Genomic DNA, 22850 nt, shown 5'->3' on the forward strand with positions numbered 1-22850 from the left:
TCTGCCTCAACTTGAGTGTTCTGTTCCCTCCCCTTGGATTCCTTTCCATCTGTTCTAAAATGTCGTGAGGGGTGATTAATAAAATATTTCTTGCCTGAAAACTTTGCTGCAGAGGCCTGAATCTCCTTCCTCGCCAGGGGCTTTCTGGAAGTGGTTGGTGTTATCTTCGGATATATATATATATATATATATATATATATATATATATATATATATATATACATATATATATATATATATATATATATATATATATATATATATATATATTACCTACTGGCAGTCGCCAGTAGGTATAGTTCGGATCTATTTTCCATAGGAAATCCGCAACATTCTATTTGGAATAACTTTGGTGCCGGTTGACGAATGTTCGTGAAATTTTCAAAATTGGTGAAGCGCTCCGGTCCACTCCTATCCTAACAGTCTTGGGGTGATTCGTGAAGTGGGGGCTGAGAATAAAAGGGGGTCCCAAAACGTGTTTTTCCCATGCAATTTTCCATAGGTACCATTCATCGCGGCTAGTGCCCGAACGGCTAAACGGAATTACACCAAATTTGGCAAAGTGGTAGTCCTTGGTTCAGACTCGTGCCTTTTGCTTATATGGTGTAAATCTGTTCAGTAGTTCCTGAGAAAATTAAATAAAAAGTACATATATATCTATGGCCTCGGTGGATCCACACATCTTGCACGGATTATAAGCGCACCGTCCCGATCACGCACAGAATGCTGATTGGCTGTGAAGTGGTTGTCAGCATTCAAAACCAGGAATTGTTGGCAGCCATTTTGTGCCTCGGTCGAAGCGAGGATCTAGAAAATAGTGGGAAAAGTGTTCAAAACGTAAAAAGGGAGCATGTAAGAAATATTTGTATCATCTAGACCTGCTTAGGGGGTACCCCAATTTTTTTTTAAAAATTAGCTACCTGGGAGGGCCAAATCCAGGGGTCTAAAATATTACATTTGATGGGGGTCCAGAGGGGCCTTGTAGCCCGGGGACCGCCATTCCTTGGTGCTACAAAATAAATGGGTGAGGGAGCTCAAAGGTCCATCTAAGCCCTGGGGATTACCACCCTCCGGGTCTTTTTGTATTTTGAGAGGGGAAGCGTGGTCCCCATTCTGGAGCAGTCGAAAGCTTTGGGGAACACCACCCCCAGAAGCGGCTCCTTCTGTGTCTCAGGGTACCTACCCCCAGAACACTGCTGTTTGCTACGGCAGGGCGGGAGTCAAGGTTCCCGCTGTGTCATTGCTTGAGGGCATATTGACAAGTTCCATTTTGCCGCAATTGTTTTTAAAAAAAGCCGAAATTGCAGTGAAAATGATATCGCTCTATTTACCAGGTGACGCTAACATGCATTAATGCATGTTAGCAGCTGGTTTGCTAAGGGCTCGCCTCGTATCTCCAATGAGTTGCAATGTAGGTGTTCTCAGTGGCAAGGTAGGTGTTTCTATGAGACTATAAAAAGGCTATGACAATAGCGTTGTATTTACAAGGCCGCCCTGGATTTGAGGACCAATGTGGAAAACTCTCACTAATTGCGGTTTATGTCGGATCCTAACATCTGTTCTGAAGTAGACTTAAGCATGTTTAATATGTGAGGTGGATTGATATATAGAGTCCACAGCCTTATATTAATAAGCTTTTCACTTGCGAACATAAATAATCGCTGTATTTCTCACGATATTGGTGGCATATTTACAAGGACAGCGTTAAAATTATCGTCACTTTAGCGTTAGTAAAGTGTTATTAAAGCGGTCATAATGACTTAATAATAGGCTTTCGAGGGTTCGTGAGAATTCCAATAGAAGCCCAGGTTCACACCAGAACATGTTAACGCAGTCCTTGATAATATGCCCCCAACTTTGCTATGGCAGGGCGAGAGCCTCGGCTCTCACTCTTGCATAGCAAACAGCAATGTTGAAACAATCTTCCAGTAAAATAACAAAGGATTTTGAAGTCCATTATCGCCGTTTTAGTTGTAGTTTGCTGCCGTTAAAGCGGAAACAATTTTAACGCCGTCCTTGTTAATATGCACCTAAGTTTTGTAATGTTGACAATCCTGTCTCCCATTTAAATAGGCACAAATTGTTTAGTGAAGTGCATTGTGAATCATGAAGCAACACTGTCTAATTGTGATCAATAAAGAATTTGAAGAGTTGTGTACTTCTTTTGCTCGTAATGTAAATAGAGGCAGATTTACAAGTTCCATGCGTCACTATGGCATCACTTTTAACATGGGAAAAGTGAAGCGAAAGTGGCGCAAGGGGCTTGTAAATCTACTACACAGTGTTCTGTCTTAGTTTGCTTTCCTGTCTGTCATGTGGAGGATCCTGGGTAAATATAACGATTTCTGTACAGCCAGTACCTTTCAACCCTACCCCCATACTGCTTACTGCCGGTTACCATAGTAACAGTTCATGGAACACTTAAGTGAGAACACAAGTTACAAGTTCACCACACAATGTTGCTAATCCAAACAGTTACTGTGCTGGAGTTTTTAAAACTTTCCATAGGAACCGTTAATCGCAGCTACAGGCTCTGGTAAAGAGCTGGTAAAGAGTTAGCCTCAGTATTATACTTCTAGTTATAAACATCATTTCTATTTTTAATTGTTTAATGTTGTCTAAGCATATGATTATCACACTAAATAATAGTGAAATGTTGTCAGAAAAAGAAGAAGTATATACTTTTTTTATTAACTTTTGTTAAAAAAAAAATAACTAGAAACGTAACTTTAAGATAACAATATAATAAATAACTAGAAACATAACTTTAACTTAACAATATAATAAACAAAATGTGAAATGGACTCCAATAGAAGGAGGGTAGGTAACATGCAAAACAAAAATGAAAATAAGTGTTTAAAATTACATCAATGTGACTGAATAAGGTCAAAGATCACAAATTAAGGTAACACTTGGCAATTTTTGGTTATTTGCACATCTGTAGTGTGCCTGATACATTCCACCTCTCTTATAGGCCCGCGTTAAAGAGGTACCTGTACGGAAGTGCCTACTGCATCAGATTTACAGTATGGACCAACAGGTCTTTAAAATGATTCAGAAATGAGACAGAATTAGGTGAGAGATCACGTCATTATGCAGCACAATATTTTTTATTTCGAACGCATTTAATCGGAGGCATTGTGTATCTAGGCCACTCTGCTTACCTTGTGTAAACACTGTGCGAACAGAGTTCACAACTTGATTTTTGCTTTGGTTCTACAATGCAGACTGTATTAAATTAAGCCTTGATTTTTTTATCGGCAGAATGGACAGCAGTGTCCATAACTTTAAAAGAAAAAGAGAAACAATGTGAGAGAGAGTGAGAGAGAAAAAGAGAGAAAAAACATCATTAAAAGTGTGAGAGAGAGAAAGTACTAGATGGGGCAGGAGAGGTAGTGTTAATACTGGAGAAAATCTTCATAACTCACCTTTTTGCCTCTGTTGTGTGTCCAAGCACGTGCCGGATCATAGTGCACCCTCAAGTATAGTGATCTGAAAGATAGCATAGAGTTAGTAATAGCAGAGTACATACAACTGCACAAGTATATTTCTGCTTTATGTCTTTGCACACTCAGAATACTGCATTACATCAACTTACACTGCAAGGATGTGTCTGTGTGCTCTTTTTCAACCAAAGTACTATACGCCATGCACTCCCACTGCATAGCGGTGAGTTCTCATTACTGTGTACCCAGACTGTTGCACCCCATTGATTCCCAGAGTGCGGAGGTTAGTGCCTTTTCTTGCGCACTCAGGGGCAGATTTGCAAGCTTCTTGCGCCACTTTTGCGTCACTTTTCCCATGTTAAAAGTGATGCAAAAGTGGCGCAAGGGGCTTGTAAATCTTCCCCTCAGACTGTTGCAACCTATCTATTCTTAATGCCCAGAGGTAATTGTACATTCCTACGCAGTCAAGCTGCTGCGCACTACCCACTCTCTCCGCCCACAGGTGACTTCTCGTTGCCTTGAAAACCATATTCTTTGCTCACCTTGTGCCATTGGTGTGATTCAAAGAGGGTGCACCACGTGTCAAAGCAGCCTTTTCAGACGTTGTTACGATGGCTACGCATCATCGCAGAATCCTCAAATGTTGAGCTTTGGAGGTGTTGGGGGGGCGCCAATTTGTGAAATACAACCTGTTAGATAAAAAATGAAGATAACATTGTGAGTAATTTCTTTATCAAAGGAGAGAGGAAGTGAAAGAGTGACTGAAAAGAATATTCGCAGCTCACCTTTCTGTCACCGGTGTGTCTTTCACCACGTGCCGGGACATAATGAACCCTGAAGCTCTACATCTAAAAGATAGTAAAAGAAAGATGTTATGATTGATAATTGTTACTATCTTAATGTGGAGTAGAATTACATCGCCCTTTCACACACTTTCCCTCCTGCATTTAAAAAAAACTATTTGTGCAGTTCCAACTTTTTTAATATGCTTCAATTTTTGACAAATGAGTATAGTAGTAATGTTTTTTATCCGCTTATGAAAGCAAGTGGTGCGCAGGGATATACGTGGATTCGATCATCACGAGCAACGGACATTTGACCGATTATAAAAACTTTCCTGCTATTGGAAAAAATAATACAAATGCAATAAGATACGGTATATAGGATTGCGTACGACTAAATCACTGCGTCGCCTTTTTGTATCCAGTCTGCTGCACCCCATCTACTCCGTCTGCTGTGCACCCCGGCCTCACTGCTCACCTTTTCGCAGACAGGGTATGTTCTACATCATGCAGTCCTGCTCTGCCACCATGAAGTCTCAGATTTGGTGCTGAGTCTTGATATCACTATGGCAAAGGACATACTCGTGCACCTATCTTCATCGCAGGCTCCTCACCCACTCAGTCCTTGTGGTACCACTAACTCAGTGACTAAAGAGGCCACGCACGTGGTAGTGGTGGACCCCGCTGCTCGGTGGTTCGGGCTTACATGAGGCGTCCTAACAACTAGGGCGGGCCATCACAGCGCTTGCGATGGGAGCAACTCTAAAATGGGGTAGAGTCACGTGTGTAGTGATGTATGTGCTGGATGGGTGTGGTGTGGGTGTATACGAGCCATGAGGGAGTGTGTGTGCTGGTCTGACAACCAGACCTGGAAGTAAGAAATCACTATAACGGAAATCTGGGCCATGTACGTATCGTTGTTGTGTTTTCCTGGAAGCGTAAGCAGATTAGGCTGGTCTGACGTATGCCAGTGCTGCGCGAGGCTGTGAACGATGACCCCAGAGCTATAGGCGTGGTTCTGTCATGAGCTATATGAAAAATGGACTGAATTGGGTGTCCGTGTTGTAGTGCTGCTGTCACCCGGGTCTTACACGCAAATGCGCCATTATGTCTGTAAAGTTCCACAATATGGCTAACATGGAAGGTAAGGGGTATCACTGACCCTATATTCATCCATAGATGCACACATAAAAGATGGTGGACATGACGCATTTCTGCGAATATGAATGTTTGTTGTACATTCAGTGGAGTGTTGTAGCTGTAGTAATACAGGGCTGGTAAAGGTTTAGTTTGCAGTTTTTGGCACATGAAGGACAGATAATATATATACGTATGTGGTCATTCAGGTATACTGTCGAACTTGGTGCTGAAAATCATTGTTTGAGGCTCGGATTCGCGTCCACATCCTGTTATTGTAGAGTAATGATGTAATGAACGCGTGCCTGAAAATGTGCTGTAAATACGGTGGTCATGTAAATTGTTGATATAGTTTTAGGTCGACTTCGCACTATATAAATATGCTAACAAATAAATAAAATAAAAAAATAGTACACATTTATAAATTAACTATACAGTTTCTTTGCAGTATTGTAATGATCCACTTTGTACGTTTGTATTTGTAGAATGAGTGAGAGAAAGTTATATAATTGAAGTTTTTGTTATTGGCAGAGATAAGATGGTTGCATAAGCTGTTTACAGCACAATATAATCTAGTAGGGCACAGGAGCAGCATTTTACAAACTTAATAAGTACACAGACACAGATAGATAGTTGGAGTGGGTACGGGCACGTGTGCTCGACTCCATTATATTACGTTGCTGTAGAATCGTAATCATGATATCATACACAGATATTCAATCATAAATGGTTTATGACTTCTGCTGTACAAAGGTAGGAGCACTATATGTGAAATAATACACAGAAGATTCTATTGTGAAGGGTTCATGAGTTGTGGTGCACTAACGTAGGATCGGTTTGTGTGGAGCCTGTGATGATGCGTGGTTCAGGCAGAACGCACTGGTAAGAATGTCTTTTGGCAACTGAATTTTGCCTTAATAAGTCCACGTGGCGATTATTTATGGTGCACTGAGTTAGTGGTACGTATGGTGGTCAGTGTGTTGCCTACTGGACTGCATCATTTGTAATCACGATTGAAATAAAAGATGAAACATGTATGGAATACACTGTTGAAATATGTATGTTTCAGGGACATTATAGTTCAAGTTGTGACCTGTGGTGTCCGTAGTGTAGACTACCATTGAGTGTGTCTTTGCACTTGCAGTGTGAATTCTGTTTTTCAACTAAATCTAGGACTGATATAAAAGAAGGTTTTGAAGGAAGGCTACTAAAGGGATATTGTGTAGGTTTGAGGGACGTTATACTTTGTTTGGTACTGCACTCTATAAATAATGATTGAAGAGTCAGTTGAATTCTGCTTGAATGTCATGTGGCGATGAATTATGGTGCACTGAGTTAGTAGTACCTTTGGGACTGAGCGTGTACATAACCTGTGATGATGCATGGACCGGGCAGGCCGCACTGGGGTAATGTTTTTCGACTACTGAATTTTGCCTTAATAAAGCCTTGTGGCGATTATTTATGGTGTACTGAGTTAGTGGTCTGGTGTTTAGCGTGTGCTCACCCTGCGATGATGTGTGGTCTGAAATAGCTGCACTCAAAGCATTGACTGTTGCATACTGGACTGCATGTACTTTGAGGGGGGAAAAAGTACCATCAATGGTTATCAAGTCTTCAGCAACAAAATGATCAGAATCAGGTGATTCTTCCAGTGGTGTAGCTGTTTTCATCTCCAAAAAAGAAATTCAGGTTTCCAATGAAGAAAAAGTGAGGTTTAAATTGTGATCTGTGCTGTCAGCAGTGTAGATTGCCATTAAATGTGCCATTGCACTTGCAGCGTGAATTTTATTATTCAACTAAATCTATAACTGATATAAAAGAAGTTTTTGAAGAAAGCATACTAAAGGGATATTGTATAGGTTTGATAGGTATTATACTTAGTTTGGTATTGTGCTCTGCAAATAATGAATCAATAGTCTATTTAATTGTGAGTTCTGATGACCGCAGTGTAGGCAGGAGGCAGCGGTTAGCAAGAGCCAATGGCCACGTGGCGTTGAGTAGAGCTGCACAGTATTGGTAATTTAGCGTGTGTGCAACTAGCAATGATAAGTGGTACACAGAGTTAGTGGCACCTGAAGCAACAATGTTAATAAAATCAAATTTTCTTATAAATACTTTTTGTCCTTTTACGGGGCTAAGTTGCAGTAGATCTCCAAGAACTATGATATGTTTTTCTCTAAATAAGACGTCTGAGTCAATACAGCTATAGTATAGAATTAAAGCTGAATTGAAGTTGTGAACCCTACTGTCCACACTGTAGATCGAAGGCAGTAGTCAGCAGAGATATCGACGAATGATTTTTGTCACTTATTTTAACAAAATCAGAACACATACAGTACAATTGTCTCTGCATTAAATAAATCAAAGTTGAATTCCCTACTGTCCGTAGCGTACATGCACAGCTGAATTCAAGTTGGGAACCCTGCTGTCCGCACTGTAGATGGAAACTCCATACATTGACTGTTGCTTAAGGGACTGCATGAATTGGAATCAAGTGGTGAACTCTGTTGATCGCAGTGTACATTTGAAGGCAGTACTCAGTACAGACATTGAGGAATGTTTTTTGTTGCATCATTTAACAAAATTCTCTCCGCCTTACATAAATCACAGCTAACTTCAATGCTGTCCGTAGTGTAGATGCAAAGCTGAATTCAAGTTGTGAACCCTGCTGTCCACAGTGTAGATCAAAGGCAGTAGTCAGCATACTTATAGACTAATGCTTTTTGTCACATCCTTTTATAAAATTGGAAGACATAGAGTACAATTGTCTCTACCTTAAATAAAGCAAGGCTTGATTCAATGCTGTCCGTAGTGTAGATCCAAAGCAGAATTCAAGTTGTGAACCCTGCTGTTCGCAGTGTAGATCGAAGGCAGTAGTTGACACAGACATCGAGGAATGCTTTTTCTGTCACATACTTTAACAAAATCTGAGGACGCAGTACAATTGTCTCTGCCATAAATAAATCCAGACTGAATTCAATGTTGTCTATAGTGCTGATGCGCCACTGGTATCAAGTTGTAAACTCTACTGACCGCACTGTAGATAGAAGGCAGTAATCAGCCCAGATATCGCCAAAGAATTTGTATCACTTATTTTAACAAAATCTGAGGACATAGAGTAGAATTGTCTCTGCCTTACATAAATCAAGGATAACTTCAATGCTGTGCGTAGTGTAAATCCAAAGCTAAATTCAAGTTGTGAACCCTGCTGTCCGCAGTGTAGATCGAAGGTAATAGTCGATAAAGACATAAGTATGCGGTGCTGTGGTGCTGAGTTCGGAATGGGCCTGTATCGAGTAGACACGTGGTCATGGCGGCAGCCACGTGTCAGGGTGAACCTTTGCTGTGGCAGTCTTTTCTCTTTGCAGAAGTGAACCACACCCACAGCATAGGTTAGTTATTTATACTCCTATGCTGGAGTTGCTTACGTTGGACCAGCCCACTACGCTTCTGCTTGAACGGGAGGGGGAGACAACACAGCTAGATGACTGAGATATTCCCCAGAGTCTGAGATAATATGGTTGCATCCACTGTGCAATACACTACAGGTATCAATACTATATTTTCACATGGAAAAGATTTTTGTTTATATTGTGAGTTGTGTATAGCATATCACCGGTACACTTGGGATTCTGTAAATCATTGTTGATGTGCAAATTTACTCCCTTATACATAGCTGGTTGCCTCATCTCTGAACATTCAGCTATTGTGCGTTTGAGAGGACATGGTATCTTGGGAAGGTCCGTTGTCCTGTTTTGCGCTGCCTCTGAGGTAGTGGGGAGAGGGTTCCGGGGGGTGGTTGTGGTGGTGGTGGCGCTGGATGTTGTGATTTTGTTGGATGTCGGAGGTGCATGATTAGTACCTCTATCAAATATTCGTCTTTAAATATGGGTGTGAGTTGGGTGTAATTTACGCAGTCGATAGTCGACCTCCTTACACCCATTAAATGCTGATGTTAATTTGTTACTGGTAAGTGGAGCTATTGCCTGTTTTTTTAGTGGTTTGTGGCGATTTTGTTGGCGGAAGGAATCAGTTGAAGAGTGGTGATATTTGCAGTTTTTACTAGGTTGAGATTGGGATGATAATTAAAAAAGATAGAAAAAACAGATATGCTTAATGAACATTATAATTAAGAATTATCATTTAAAAAACCTTTGAAATTCACTGAAAAAACATAGGTTTCACACAGGTTATAGTTAGGAATTATTATTTAAAAAACCTTGGAAATTCATTGAAAAAAACATAGATTTCTGGGGTGTTATAGTTAGCTGGACATTTCACTCATACAAAACCATTGAAATTCCTCCGTTATAGTTAGTTGTACTAACTGTAACTCTCGCGCCCGCAATCCACTGGTGATGATGTCACATATTACATCATTCATGACATGGTCAGTGACATCACTGATGACATCACTGATGACATCACTGATGACATCATCCAGTGAATGAGGTTTGGTCTGTTATTCAAATATGTATGATATATAGACCAATCTGCATTGAAGAACCAGTGGATATATAAATATCTGGATAGAGGATTTAGTAGCAGTGTGATTGATTGTTTACTTGAGTAATTTATAATGTCTCACTAAAAATATTGGATAGTGACTAAACTGGTTGAATATCTGTATTACTTGGTCAGTTGTTGTGTAAACTGCTGCACCAGTTGGTTACTAGCTACGTGAAAGTCTATATTAGGTATTGATTATTTAACTGACTATTTGTATGGAAGAGTGAATGTGTGTGTGGTTCGGGGGGGATCTGTGACTGCCCAAAGATATGTGAATAGTTAACTCAGAAGGTATATGATGTTAAGACTACATGTTATAACAGTTGTTTGGGCGAGTGAATATCTTTATGGGTGTGGTGATGAGCAAATATATTTCTCAGTGCTACATGTCCAACAAAGTAGAAAAAATAAAAAGCAGTCAATGTGACAGTTGTTGTATATAAATAAGTATACATAAAACTCATTGATTGCATGAGTGACTGCATAGATAACTGTATACTTTTAAAAGTGATTTCATAACACACTAAGTATGAATTATATTCTATATAAATAAAGTGTGATTTGTATAAGTGTGTAGCTGAGTAAAAGTAAATAAGATACATTGTTTGCGAAAGTGAGTAGGATGACTGCATAACTGAATGTGTGCTGGTGTGTAATGTCAATATAGGTGTATAAGTATACTTGATAGTATTCTATTGATCATTGACAACATGTATGAGTAAATCTATAGTTAATTCATTAGATGTGTGTGTAGATGTAAGAATCACTGAGTGGGGTTTTTGATGCAATGCGGTGAACGAGAATGTGGCAATGAGGTTCCAAGCTCACTTCAGCTGCAATTTGTGAAACTTGAACGGCTACTGGAACGTGAGACACGCCAATGGTGGGAGGCTACCTCCCTACAAAATTACATTGAAGTGAAACGCATTCCGCGTGGGCTAAGAATCTATATCATACCATCTTATGAAAACCCTGATTCAGCCCTCCTGGAGGAATGGGCAGAATATACCACAGAATCCTCGGTAGGAATGCTGAAGATACGTATAAAATTTGCGTGGAGCGACCGAGCCAAAAGCCAAAAAGAGATTGAGGAGCTGGAAGCCCAAATTGCTACAAACCCGGATGCTAAGATGATTGAGGATTTAAGTCAGGGTATAAAACAACACCTTGTCACAGATCAAGAGAAAATCAAAGCGCGAAAAAACAGCAAGTTCAACAGGGATGTACGAGACTATGCTCAGGGGAGAGTACCTACTTTTGCACGGAAATATGATGGACCGCGGAAAGACCATATATTTAGTGAGACACTTTAAATTAGTCACTTAGACAGTCAATCACATTGCTACTAAATCCGCCATTCAGACACTTATACATCCACTCAGTCTTCAATGCAGATTGCTATATATATATATATAATACTTATTTAAATATCGAGCCAAATCACATTCACTGGATGATGTCATCAGTAATGTCATCAGTGATGTCATTTGAGATGTCATCAGTGATATCATCAGTGATGTCACTGACCATGTCATGAATGATGTAATCTGTGACATCTAACTATAACGGAGGAATTTCAATGGTTTTGTACGAGTGAAATGTCCAGCTAACAATAACACCCCTGAAACCTATGTTTTTTTCAGTGTATATATATATATCATGAACCTATTTGAAATTGTTATGCTGCTTTGAGAATACTTTTTGTAAATATTACTATTTTTCACTGTGCACTGTTTTAACCTGGTTAAGAATCAATATGATGAAATATACCTTGAAGATCTCTTAACATAGTGTTTTGATCATTATGTAATTTTATAATTTTGGGTTTTGGGTTTTGGGTCCTCCGGACCCGTATTATAATGTTTACTCACGCCTTTGCACATAGCTTTGAGACACGGCAATTATGGCATCCATATATTTATGTATATTACTGATTCAAGTGATGTGTTCGAACTTTGATAGGACTTTGGAATCTGTTTTACCAACAAGAAACTAGAATACGTATTATTAAATGTTAATAGAGCTAACAATCTATTTCTCCTCCTCCCTTGGATATATTAGGTTGGAAAATACATGTAATCTACAAATACTTCCAATCTAGACCAAAAAATAGTGTAACATGCGTATTTGCACAAGTAAAGCTATATTTGCACATTTTTGATCTAAATGATGCACTTTAAAGGACGATATGCACTTTAGAATACTAGCACAGAGCACTTTAAAGTGATCTATTCATTAATCTGAGGTCACAAAATTCAAACTTTGTATATCCTAAGTTTAGCAGTAGGAGGCACAAATATTTGTAAATAATGTTTCTTTTAAACGAATTTAGGTATTTAACCATGATTTCCAATAAGAATGATTTTTATATTCTATAATACAATGAACACTGAATCTGTATATTGACTTTTAAATAATGTATTTTACAACTATTTAGAAAATCGAACTGATAATAGAATTGGGTGCATTGCCTAGTATGTCTTTCATGTTTACTTGCAAGTTTGCACAGGTGATTTCAGTTGACCACTTGCTATCACTTTAAAAGGTGTACCTTACATTGCAATCGCTGTCATGTGATCAAGGCTCCGCTGAGCCGAAACGTCTGTGACTCTTTCTGCCAATTAAAATCTGTGAAGTACCTCGAGGTCCGTGTCCGGAGTCTACTTGCTGGCTGTGCGAGCTGCGCGAGCTTGTGGTAAAACGGAATTCAGGATATATATATATATATATATATATATATATATATATATATATATATATATATATATATATATATATTCACTGAAAAAACCATAGGTTATAGACCATATATAGTTAGGAATTAGCATTTACAAAACCTTGAAAATTCACTGAAAAAACCATAGGTTATAGACCATATATAGTTAGGAATTAGCATTTACAAAACCTTATTTTACTCACACAAAACCATTGAAATTCCATATATAGTTAGTTACACGTCACGATGTTGTTTTCTAACGCGGCAGTTGCACAAACGGAACGTTTACCGGTTCGCGGACCGGGTTGCGGCACCAAATTAAGCTAACGGGAAGCTGCCCGGTTCGCGGACCGGGAGCGAATCAAAAAAAATTATAAAAAAAAAACATTAAAAAATTGTATTAAAAACATATAAAATATATTTTTCGATTTAAAGAAGAATACATTTTAAAGCTTTTGATATTTGCTATTAAAAAACCATTGAAATTCACTGAAAAAACCATAGGTTATAGACCATATATAGTTAGGAATTAGCATTTACAAAACCTTGAAAATTCACTGAAAAAACCATAGGTTATAGACCATATATAGTTAGGAATTAGCATTTACAAAACCTTATTTTACTCACACAAAACCATTGAAATTCCATATATAGTTAGTTGCACTAACTATATATCGCGCACCCGCAATCCACTGCTGATGATGTCACATATTACATCATTCATGACATGGTCAGTGACATCACTGATGACATCACTGATGACATCTCAAATGACATCACTGATGACATCACTGATAACAACATCCAGTGATTTTATGTTTCTGTAAAGTTTAAATATGTCTTACATATTGAAGAAAGAGTGGATGTATAAGTGTCTGGACGAAGGATTTAGTAGGTGCATGACCGACTGTATGAGTGAGTGATTAAATGTGTCTCACTGAGTGCATGGGTTAGTGACTAAACTGTCTTAATTTGTGCATCATTATGTCTGTTGTTCTGTAAACTGCTGCATGTGTTGATCAGTAGCTATATGAGTAACTATATGGGTTATTGATTGATTGTCCAAGTATTTGTATGGGAGACTGAGTGTGTGTGTGGCTGGCTGGGAGGTGTGTGACTCTGTGCAGATCAATGTGTACTTGTATCAATGATTGTATAAGAGAGTAAGTATGTGTTAGTATATGTTTGAAAATGTAAGGTGCTCTATGTTTAACTGTATAGATTAGAAAATGGAAGTGTGATTGATTCTTTACAGGACTGACTAGGTGTGTGAGTAACTCCATGGATGAGTGGCAGAGTGTGAGTGTCTGTATAGGTGTATGAGTGCATATGATAGTGTTGTAAAGATGAGCGATTGTATGTATGAATGATTGTATGGGAGAATCAGTGAGTGTGTATGTAGTAACTAGTATTGGTGTGTCAATGGTTTCAAAAATTATATTCTGTATTTAACACTGAGTGTAACTGAGGTTATATTAAAGTGTGAGGAGATGCATTGTATTGTCACATTAATGATATCATCATTGATGTGACCATTGATGTCAAATGAGATGTCATCAGTGATGTCATTTGAGATGTCATCAGTGATGTCATCAGTGATGTCACTGACCATGTCATGAATGATGTAATATGTGACATTATCAGCAGTGGATTGCGGGTGCGCGATATATAGTTAGTGCAACTAACTATATATGGAATTTCAATGGTTTTGTGTAAGTAAAATAAGGTTTTGTAAATGCTAATTCCTAACTATATATGGTCTATAACCTATGGTTTTTTTCAGTGAATTTTCAAGGTTTTGTAAATGCTAATTCCTAACTATATATGGTCTATAACCTATGGTTTTTTCAGTGAATTTCAATGGTTTTTTAATAGCAAATATCAAAAGCTTTAAAATGTATTCTTCTTTAAATCGAAAAATATATTTTATATGTTTTTAATACAATTTTTTTATGTATTTTTTTTTATCATTTTTTTTGATTCGCTCCCGGTCCGCGAACCGGGCAGCTTCCCGTTAGCTCAATTTGGTGCCGCGACCCGGTCCGCGAACCGGTAAACGTTCTGTTTGCGCAACTGCCGCGTTGGAAAACAACATCGTGACGTGTCGCGTTGTCGCGTAATGCGTCATATGACGCGCCGCGTTAGCGCACCCGGAAGTGCTTCGGTGCGCGAAGCGCAGCTTCCCGGAAGCGATCCGGGACGCGGCGCGGATCGCGTAACATACGCGTAACAGGTCATGTGACCTGTAAATAACACTTTTCATTGGTTCATTTCACTTTCAGTTTCGTATTGATGTAAGGCTAATTCATGTGACCTAAAAATAACACTTTTCATTGGTTTAGAACAATTTTTTTTCCCAAATGATGAAAACCCATCCTTGTTTCCTCACTCTGACTTTCATCTTTGTGAGAGGAAGACCTTTTTTCATCACTTAGTGATGGCAAGTGTTGTAGCTTCAGCTGGTGCACCCCCACCACCACCACCACCTTTTAGGAAGAGAGGACCACCTCCTCAGGTTATGGTTGAGCAAGAGGAGGAAGAAGAGGAACAAGAGGAAGAGGAAGAAGAGGGGCATTTTTTGCCAGAAGAGCCTAGGAGGTCCCGAGTGAAAGAGAATTTTATTTGGCAATTTTTTAAATATCCCCGAGACCAAAAAAAAGTGAATGCCCGCTACGTAACTTGCCTTATATGTAAAGATAATCTGTCCAGAGGGACAGATAAAAAATATAGTTATGGCAATTATACGATGCATCGCCATATGGAGAGGTGGCACCCTAACAACTACAGTGCTGCACAAGTACGTGACCTGCTCGATAACCCCCATCCTGTGGCCAGTACATCACATCAACAGGCACTGACGGGACCAGAGGCGAGGGAGACGGTCCCAAATATTCAACTGAAGTTTGGGGAAGTGAAATTTGTATGCATTTATTGCGAAAAATTGATTTGCTACAGAGAGAGTAGCGTAAATTTAATAAATGCTGCAATTGACAATCACAACTGTCCAAAACGCCCCAGAAAATAAATTATCTTTTTTTTTTTTGCTCCTGTTGAGCCCTTTATAATGAATCATTTTTGTTCCCCCCCCAAAAAAAAACAAAAAAAATATAAAATCGTTCAAAAAATACAAAAAAAGTAAAAAAATGTTCAGAAAAATAATAAAAAAATAAAAAACAACAAAAACAATAAAAAAAAGTTCTTTTCAGAACTACCTCCCCTTTATAAAAAAAATTGCTAGAATGTTTAGCACTCTGGCAACCTCTATTTCTTTTGGTTCGCTTCCCGGTTCGCTCGCCGGTACGCGAACCGGAAGCGAACCAAAAAAAAAATTTAAAAAAAAAGAAGAGTAAGTATAAGGGAAGAAAACAGAGAGTAATGTTAAAAGAAAGACAGCTATAGGGAGTAAACCAGAGATACTGTTTAATAGATCTATTTACAGAAGAAAAGATGGAAGAGGGTATAATTGTGAAAAACAAAATAGATAAGGAAGTGAAAGAAATAAAGGAGAGTAGAAGAATAATAAACAAGAGTTTCTTAGAGAATGTGAGTGAATGTTCAAAATAAGATTAAAACATGTGGAATAACAGAGAGAAAAAGCAGAAAGCAGAAAAGAAGAAGTAACAGCAAAGAAATGTAAATAACATAGGGCATATTATCAACATAGGCGATAAAATTATCGCTGCTTTTATCGGCAGAAATCTGCCGCTAAAGCCGCTTTTGCGGCAGAAAACTGCCGCTAAAGCCGCTTTTGCGGCGGAAAACTGCCGATAATCACTGCTTTTATCGGCAGAAATCTGCCGCTAAAGCCGCTTTTGCGGCAGAAAACTGCCGCTAAAGCCGCTTTTGCAGCAGTTTTCTGCCGATAAAAGCAGCGATAATTTTATTGCCTGTGTTGATAATATGCCCCTTAGTGTGCTTGAACTACAGGGAGAAAGCATAATGAACAAGTAGTGAAAGAGTGATCAGTCAGAGACAGTGAGAGTAATAGAGACGGAGTGAGTGAAGAAGAGTGAGGAACTATGAGAACAGAGGGACTGAGAAAAGGAGTGGAAGGAGTAAAGTAAGTAATAGAGAAAGGAATGAGGGAAGTAGCAAAGGCAGGAAACTGAGGGTTAAAGAAATAAAGCAGTGGAACTAATAGAAGTTAAATGTGATAGAAATGTAATGAAAAGAGTACAAAACATTTACCTTATAATTGTCGTTAACTTAGTCACTTTCAATCTGTGAAAGAAAGAACATAAATTTGAAAAATATTAAAACATGTATTTAAAAATTAGAAAAGACAAGGGAAAAGATTGAAGGACAAACAGTTTTTCAACAACTTTGACACTTACAAAAGCCTCTGCTTCTCCATGCCCCCTACACAGTCCTAAATATATACATTTTAAACTAACAGTATCTTGTTGGAGATGAAGTGAGGCCTATCTTGCAACATGGTGCATCTTTTGCATCACTGCTGCATCACAAAAGTGACGCAACAGCGGCACAAAAGAGGCGCACGGCCATCATAAATCTGCCCCTAACATTTTAAATGATTGATTCAGGATGATGATAAGGTGTGGACTATTCAGAGGTTTGTTTGAGGTGAGGCCTACTCAGGGTTGCAGATGAAATTTAGGCTTGTTGAAGAGTATAGAGGAGATAATACATGTGCTGGCCTACCAATGAAGTGAGTCATGTCCACTGCACTCTTGAACAAAGGCCAGACCTCTTCTGTGTCCCTGGACAAGCCTAAACCTCATCTGCACAATGTGATTCGTAATGTTAGGAAACACAGGTAATGTAATTGAAAAACGTGCAATTTTTTTTGCTCATTCCACAATCACATCATCTGTATTCCCTCAGCTTAGGTATCTCATTGTGCAGATGTAGTCTAGCATATCCAAGAGTACGTAGAAGGTGAGGACTGTATGCAACAGAGCAATGTACATTACTCACCTCCCTTGACACTTACAGAAGCCTCAGTTTCTCCATGCCTCCTGCACAGTTCTCAATGTATATCATAAATACAAAAAGTACAGAATTAATTATACATGTTAAATGGTTTATTTTTGCTGTTCTCAGAATGTATCAAATTTCACTAAAAACAGTGAGTTGAAGGTATTCATCATATAACAGCGGGGGAAAAAAAACACAATCAAAATGAATGTGTTTAAAAAACCCATATAACATAACCAATCAGAAATCAGAACTCCTTAAAAGTAACTTACTTTTCATGACGTCAAAGGATGTCCTATGAACAGCTTATACTCTTTTGTGCTGCTATTATTTTCAGCCCGCCACTTTCTGAAAGAAAAGCTCCATTGTTTTGACAAATATGTTACATACAATAAATGACTTCTCGCTCTCTACCGCACATTTCCTAAAGGCCAAATCGTGTAAGAGCCATTTATAACTCTTGGAATTCTTCTAAGCAAATCCTGTCATTTTCTTTTTCCGCAACTTTTAGAAAGAAGACGTTCAAGATCACTTTCACAATCCTGTACTAGTAATATCTCATCCTTCTTGCTCACTCATGTTCCACATTTCCACATTTAACTTTTTACTCTGTACTACACTTATGCTCAAGGCCAAATAGTGTAGGAGCCATTAGAACCTCTTGAAATTCCTCAGAGCAGATCCCGAGATTCTTTCCCTAAAATTTTGGTTTTAAAAACACCAGGTAAGAATTTTTAAGGTCAAAAGGCAATTTTTTTTTTTAAGTTAAAACAGAATCATTGCAGAATGACCAGCCGTTTCTAGACTTTAAATAAGCTGTGTAATGTCCTGATGTTGTTGAAGGACCGTCATGATATATAATTGCTGCAGTTACAAACGTCCTTCCTGATATTGATAACTGCAAAGCCACAACATTTTTAATTAAAGTTGTCAATTTTGTTCCATCAGGCCTACATCGTTGGAACATTAAAATGACATACTGGCCATATGTTCGTATAAATAATGTGGACAGCATTGCTGACTTACATTGGCTACACTCCATGTTGTGATCGGCTGATTTTACTAGCTTATTAAAGGACACTGATTTACTGTCTGGCAAAGTTAAAAATATAAATCTTTCTGAGTCTACACTAGTAGTACTTGATACCCTACAGTTCTCGCAGTCATGCTGCCATTGATAAGAAAGGCCAAACAGGTTATCTACATCTACACCTTAATCTTGCAATACATCAAGCTATATACATTAAAAACTCCTGACAATCTTGCTGAATATTTTGAGAGAATTGCGTTTGACCTGAACATTTGTCTAACAGATTTCGAATTTCAGACACACTTTCTATTTTTGTTCTATCAGTGCTACATTTCTCTAACACAGAATTCAGCAAGCAGCAAAAACTTTGATCCGAATTGATCACAATCTGTTCTTTTAAAGTTTCTAGAGAAAAGACAACATTAACCACTACATTAGCATAGCAGTTGACACCAGAACTATTTTCCAATTGAAAACCAACAACATCTTCAACAGAATCCTTTTTCTTTCTGCTTATAATTTCAGGTTCATCGACTTTTCGTCTTTTTGCTACAACCTCCCTACTATTGGTCACATTTCTTCGTTTCCGGCCTACCACACGTTTCTCAAACAAAGGATATTGAGGCAAATGTGGCGCATACTCTCTTCTTAACCTATTGTATTCATTAACACAATCTAGATCTGCACAAATGTTTGTGACATCACACTCAATCAAGTACAATCCCGATAAAGTTCTGACTCGTGACAATGCCACATATGCCATACCCTCCTTGAACACAGAACTGCCAATATTCACCAATGCACCGTCTACACTTAAACCTTGCGATTTATGGATTGTCACCGCATATGCCAAGCAAACAGGAAACTGCTTACGGCGAACATATAAGTCTTTTACAAGCAAAAACCTAGCAGAGCAACGACCAATTAGCTGTACTTCCTCAATGCCATCAAATTTAATTTTTAAAAATTCAATTCCATCTCTATTTCTGTATTTCACAAAATCAACAACATTACCCATTGATCCATTTACCAGACCTCTTTCAACATGTAAATTCCTTCTTAAAATTATACTGCAATTTAAGCACACATTCAGAGTCTTTTCAAAACCTGCAGTTTTAGATATAGTCTTCTCTAATGAATCCAATTTTGATTTCAAATTCTCAGACAAAATAATTGTTGATCCCATATGCTCTACTCTGTCAATAGCTTCCAGTTTCACAATCTCTTGGTTTTCTAAATGCAACATTTTGTTGTTGAAGATGGCACATTCTGCAAGAGTTGGCATCAAACATATTCCAGATTTCTTCTCAGTAATTTTCCGAAAAATATTCTCAGGCACAACGTCTTCTTCTGGATACAAATTTGAGAGTAATCGTGCATGTAAAGCTTCTTTCCCATGCTCGGTCACTTTTCCGATTCTAACATCTTGTAGAATATTCTTGTAATCTTCATCCTTCGCCTGACGCATATTTTCACGCAGTTCAGCATAATTGAAGTTTAACCATATATTGACATTGCCAATGCTCCCTAGGCACTTCCTGGTATCTTCATGCGTGAGCATTTTGAACACAGGTTGTCCTTTCACTGGTGTCAGCTGCAGAAGATCACCGAAAACAATGATGTGTTTGCCACCAAATAACACATCATACTCTGTTTTGGGAACTTCTTGCATTCTCAATTGCACAAAGGCAAGCATGACATTGGAAACCATGCTTACTTCGTCAATGATAAGAAGTTTCATTTTCCTCAAGACTCTTGAAACTTCACAACAAGCATCTCCAGATAACTTGTGGTATTGTAATTTGTTATCATGCTCCACTGGCAGCATCAGTAGACGATGCAAAGTAATACCTTTAATGTTATGTGCTGCCAGTCCAGTTGGAGCGGTGACAACACAAGACAGCGATGACTCAGTCCTTTTCTGCAAATAACATGAAATTGCTTTAATAAGGAAACTTTTTCCAGTTCCCGCTTCTCCACTCACGTACAGTCGGACAGGCTTCAACGACGTACATGAGCACTCTTTCTTCTCATGACTTAATCCATGATCTATTTGGTTGGTAACTTCGTCATATATTTTCCTCTGCTCAACGTTGAGTTGTCTTTCCAAGTCTTCTAAGTAAACCGCATCCTCCTGAGCATGTGCCATGGCTCTTTCCACTTCAATCATGGCAGTGGCAGCTTCATTTTTGATAACTGGTCCTCCTAGTGGATCCTGACTCAATGAAACAGAACTCTGACTGTCCTGAGAACTGTCTCTAGCAATCTCGGCTGCAATCGTTGCTTCCTGCTCGATTTCCGCATTTAACATTTCTAGATATTTGGGAAAAACAGGACATTCTATGGTCTCCTTGGCGGCATTGAAAGAGTCTTCGTAACAGAGGAAATCTCCAAGCAGTTCCTCTTCTGCACGCCAAGGCTTGAAAAGTTGCAAAAGTACTAAATAGAAAAACTCTTTTCTTTCAGGAGATTCGCCACTCAATTTTCGATGGTTTACCAAGTGGCATTTTCTTTGCTTGACCAGACATCCCTCACTTCCAATTACAGCATACACTCCTTTATCAATATCTTCTTTGATGTTCCTCTTGAATATGTAATTTTGTAGAACCTCATACAGACAAACATTCTCGAGGTGACTGCTTCTATTTGGATAATATGTATCCAACATGTTGGTCTTCAAAATATCTGTACTGTTTGGCTTCTTTTCCGCCAAATACTCAATTTCTCGTACAGGTTTCAGAACTCGATTACGCGTTGCAGCAAGACCAAGACTCGCCCAAATGATACTCCTGGATTTGGCATAGAGACTTGCTGAAGACAACCGGTCAGAACATTCGTAAGCTCCGATTTCTCGATGCGACAACATCTTCAGACTGAAACTGTACAACTTCTTACTGAGGCTCTTTTCATGGTAAATGTCCTCCCACATATCCTTCAATTCTGTCTTTTCTTTTTTGGTGATGTAAGATGTCACATACCGAGCCACAGCCATACAGTTATCAGCCACAAACTGTATATCCATGTTAGCATTCCACATGGACAAAATCACTGGGTTGTAGTCGTTTATGTACTTGGACTCTTCGTTCCTTTTCAAATTGTATGTATTTTTGGGTGATTTCTTCATCACATTATGTCGCAGCGAAGACATCAAACTGTTCACTCTTCCTTTAGAAATCACCGGTCGTGGAAAGGCGAAACGACATTTTGTGTAGAACTTGTCCTTGTTTCTGAATTTACGACGACAGTACTTTCCACAACGATGGCTTTGGAAGCGTAAAACTTGTTCTCTTAGGCTTTTGTCTTCCTTTGCCTTTGGAACAGCACATGTAGAATACTGTTCTATTAAACTCATCACTAAGTCATCCGGATCTGTTCCAAAATCGGGTGCATCTTTGATCCACAGCAGCATATGTATATGAGGGGCACCTCTTGCTTGGTACTCCTTTCTCCAGAAGAAATCCAACACCTCTCCAAGAGGTGGATTTTTCTTGTTCATGATGAAAGACATCATAGCTTCAAATCTATGATTGAAGTACCTGCATACATTCACTGGATCCAAGGAGCACAGTTCTCCGGGTGTCTTGAATTCGATATTTTCAATGTTTCCATTTGCCTCTCGTAGAAATTCAAGTAAGTCTTCCCAGCCATACTCGGCACAGCTGAGAGTGAGGAACCATGTGGGAGTTCCTAAGTTCCTCAGCATACATTTTAAATCACCATGACGACGGTACCAGTACTCATTAGTACCACGCTGACACGCCATGAGATTAATCAAGTGAGAATCCAAAATACTGTCTTGCACATTGACTTTATCCATAAAGTCACTTGCCGAGATATTTTGCATGTGTACACCACTTTTCAAGATGTGGTTCACTGCATATGACAGTCCAGACAGATCGCTTTCAAACAGTAGATGAAACAAATAGGGAATGCATTGACGAAACCTAGGATCTTCTGCATACAATCGTAAAGTCCGGTATTCAGAAGCAGGAATTTGATCAGGTCGCTCATCATATCTTCCTCCTTGACCTGTTGGAAATAGCTGTGGGAAACACCGAGCTTCCAAACTTTCCTCCCAAACACTAATGGGACTTCCTTTGGCTTGTTTCATTTGAGACAACTCAATAGCATTCCCCATGACTTCCTTGGAATGCAAAGGATGAACACTATAATGTTCATATATTTCTTCATTTTTAGAGGCTTCTACTTTCTCAATTTGACCAGCACACAAATCGCTATCCTCTTCTTCACTTACTTCCTCTTCTGCAACATATACATTCTTGTAGTACTTA

This window comes from Lissotriton helveticus, chromosome 2_1, assembly GCF_964261635.1.
Source record: "Lissotriton helveticus chromosome 2_1, aLisHel1.1, whole genome shotgun sequence".
NCBI classification, from domain to species: Eukaryota; Metazoa; Chordata; class Amphibia; order Caudata; family Salamandridae; genus Lissotriton; species Lissotriton helveticus.